The sequence below is a fragment of the Cetorhinus maximus genome, chromosome 12, assembly GCF_964194155.1.
Source record: "Cetorhinus maximus chromosome 12, sCetMax3.hap1.1, whole genome shotgun sequence".
Taxonomy (NCBI): Eukaryota; Metazoa; Chordata; class Chondrichthyes; order Lamniformes; family Cetorhinidae; genus Cetorhinus; species Cetorhinus maximus.
The window spans coordinates 107,133,928-107,137,446 of record NC_135890.1 but is presented as its reverse complement, the minus strand read 5'-3'; positions in this window follow the sequence as shown (position 1 = coordinate 107,137,446).

Genomic DNA, 3,519 nt, shown 5'->3' with positions numbered 1-3,519 from the left:
TCTAAATGCTGTTGTGTTGTTTCTGCCTTGTGAAAATTTGTAAATGTGAATTGTCCGTGAATCTATGTATGTTACATCAGGGATCAAAATCTGAAACCATTTTCCTTTGATTTAACCGAACCAAGAGTTTTAAGGAAATAACTCTGATTGATACACTGAGGACTCATTAGGGACCAGATTGAGTTTAGCCTCAGTGCATTGAGGCAGCTGCTGACAATGTCAAGGAGCCTAATCAAGAGACATCAAACACAAAGAGCATAGAATTCATTTTAGTCATGCCATATACCATTTGGCTGCGGCTGCTTCCTGTACGGAGTTCCATTCGTAAAAGAGCACACCCAGGGTTTCCCCTACATGTGAGCTGTGAATCGACGCTGTCCTGTTGTCACCCAGTCCAACTACTGATGTGACAACAGGGATATTGAATTTGGTTCACTCAGGCCCAGACAACAGATTCATACAGCAGCCTGCAAACATCAGGTGCAGACGTACAAGATGGGTCTAGCACTCGCATTCTTTGAAGGGCCAAACACCCAAGTTGCAGGTAAGCTAACATGAGGAACTTCTGCATTTGTAAAGTGTCTTGAAGGTACTCTGGAGTGTTTCTGGGATTCTTGGATTTTCCAGAGTATTGTTGTATTCTGACAGGGAAGACGGAGGATTTGGTGCCCTGTCCACACAAAGGCTGCAACAGGTATGGGGACAGCAGTGCCAGTTATGGCAAATACTGTTTAAATTTACAAATGAAAGGATTACCCTTTCTCCATGTTAATAAAATTAAGAAAAGACAAAGAGAATACTAAATTAATAGATGGTGTCAGATTAAAGGAGCAAGCAATGGAGACTAAATCAGGGTTACACTGCACATATGTGAATGCATGGCACATAATTAATAAAATTAGGGATTTACAGCAACGCTTGTCTTGTGGGATTATGATGTTGTGGCGATAATGGAGACCTGACTTAAGAAAGGGCAGATCTGGGTGTTAAATATTCCTGATTAGAAGGTGTTCAGAAAAGATAGAAAAGAGAACAAAGGAGGAGGATTTTTGGTTAAGGAGACTATGAAGTACTGGAGAAAGAGGATGTGTCAGAGGGATCAAGGACGGAATCGATTTGGCTAGAGCTAAGGAATAAGAAAGGTGCAATTACATTGCTTGGAGTAATATACAGACCACCAGCTAGTGGGAAGGATATAGAGGAACAAATCTGCAAGGAAATTACAGAGAGGTGTAAACATTGTAGAGTAGTTATAACGGGGGACTTTAGTTACCCGTATATAGACTGGGATAGTGGTAGTGAAAGGGACAGTGAGAGACAAGCGTTCCTAGGTTGTGTTCAGGAGAATTTCCTACAGCAGTAAGTGTCCAGTCCAACAAGAAAGGAGGCACTGCTAGACCTCGTTCTTGGGAACGAGGTGGGCCAAGTAGATCAAGTGACAGTGGGGGAACATTTAAGGAACAGTGATCATTGTATCATAAGGTTTAGGATGACGGTGGAAAATGACATTGGTCAAACCAGAGTAAGAATAATCAACTGACAGAGAACGGACTTCAATGGGGCAAGAACAGAGCTGGACCAGAAAGGCTGACCCAAAAGTTGGTGGGAAAAACAGGAGCTGAACAATGGGCTACCTTCAAAGAGGAGATGGTTTGTGCACAGTCAAGGCATGTTCCCTCAAAATGGAAGGGTAGGACAAACAATTCCAGAGCTCTCTGGATGACAAAGGAAATAGAAATTAAGTTAAAGAAGAAAAAGTGTGCTTACGACAGGTATCGGGTAGCAAATACAACTGAGAACCAAGCTGAATACAGAAGGTTCAGAAGGGATGTGAAAAAGCAAATATGAGAAGCAAAGAGGGATTATGAAAAAAGACTGGCAGCTAACTAAAAGGAAATCCCTAAGTATTCTATAAACACACCAAGAGTAAAAGGGTGGTAAAAGGAGGAGTAGGGCCACTGAGGGATCAAAAAGGGCATTTACAGATCGAGGGAAGAGGCATGGCTGAGCTGTTAAATGAGTACTTTGTATCTGTCTTTACCTACGAGGCAGATGTTGCCCAGACCATAGTGACAGAGAAGGAAACCCAGTCACGATAAGGGTTTAAAATTGATAAGGAGGAGATATTGGATAAGCTGTCGGTACTTAAAATTGATAAGGCACCGGGAATGGTTCCAGGGATGAGACACTTCAGTTATGAGGAAAGACTGGAGAAGTTGGGACTGTTTTCCTTAGAGAGGAGAAGGCTGAGACGAGATTTGATAGATATTTTCAAAATCATGAGGGGACTGGACAGAGTAGATGGGGAGAAACTGTTCCCTCTTCTTAACGGATCGAGAACCAGAGGGCACAGTTTTAAAGTGATTTGCAAAAGAAGCACATGTGAGGTGAGAATAAACTTCTTCACGCAATAAATGCACTGCCTGGAAGAGTGGTGAGGCAGGTTCGATTAAGTCATTCAAGAGGGCATTGGATGATTATTTAAATAGAAACAACGTGCAGGGTTACAGGGAAAAGGCAGGAGATTGGCACTAAGTTAAAATGCTCAGAGAGCCGGTGCAGACACGATGGGCCAAATGGCCTCCTTCTACACCGTAATAATTCTGTGATTCTGTGCCAGTGCCCCTGGGTCTGCAACGTGAGATAGAGATGGAGTAGTGGCTGCGGATAGGGCAAGCTTTGCACCATAAACTATGCCAACTTGGTGTCAGACCCCTCCATGTTCCCTGACAGTGATAGGAAGGCTGTGCTCCTGCTCCAGACCAGCCAATGAACCAAGTACCTCAGTGTGCATGCCCCTTAGTATTCTCCTGTATGCTGTCCCATCGAGATCCTCACCAAGTCCACTGCAGTAACACTTGTCTGTGACCTCACCCTCCAGTAAGCTGACAAACAAACCATCCTTTGCCCCTGGCCTGTTTGCAGGCCACTCATACCTGGTGAGTCACCACAAGCTGATCTAAATCTGTAGTGGCCTCTAAAAGGTGCGCACAGTGGCAGTATCTGAGCACCAAGTTAAGTGGATAGAACCTCTTCATCAGTGCTGTGGCTGCTGCTCTCTCTCTTGCTCCTTGGGCTGCTGTGCCTGTGTAAGTGGGCAGTTCTAGGGTATCAGAAATCACAAAATCAGAAGTGGAAGGTTAGGTGAAGAAGGGGCAAGGGTGGGAAGCAAGAGGTCCATGGTTACACCATCTGCAGTTTGCATTTCATGCCAGATAGTAGGATGGGGGTGATGAGAAGGGGCAGAAGCAGGAAATTATCATCATCTTCAAAAGTCCCAGTGCACTGGGTCACTTGGATTCTCTTGTTGCCGGTGCCAGGATGTACAGAACCATTTTACATCAACCCTGGTTGATCATTGGTCAAAAGCATGTTCTGTTAACCTTAAAGATTCTTCTGAAGAGTGAAACTAATATTGGTTGAGATCCTAATGAGTACACAGCTCCAAGCTCATCTCTCATTCGGTACTAATTCACCTCCTGACTCACAGGGACCATAAGATGGCTGATGGGGCAATTC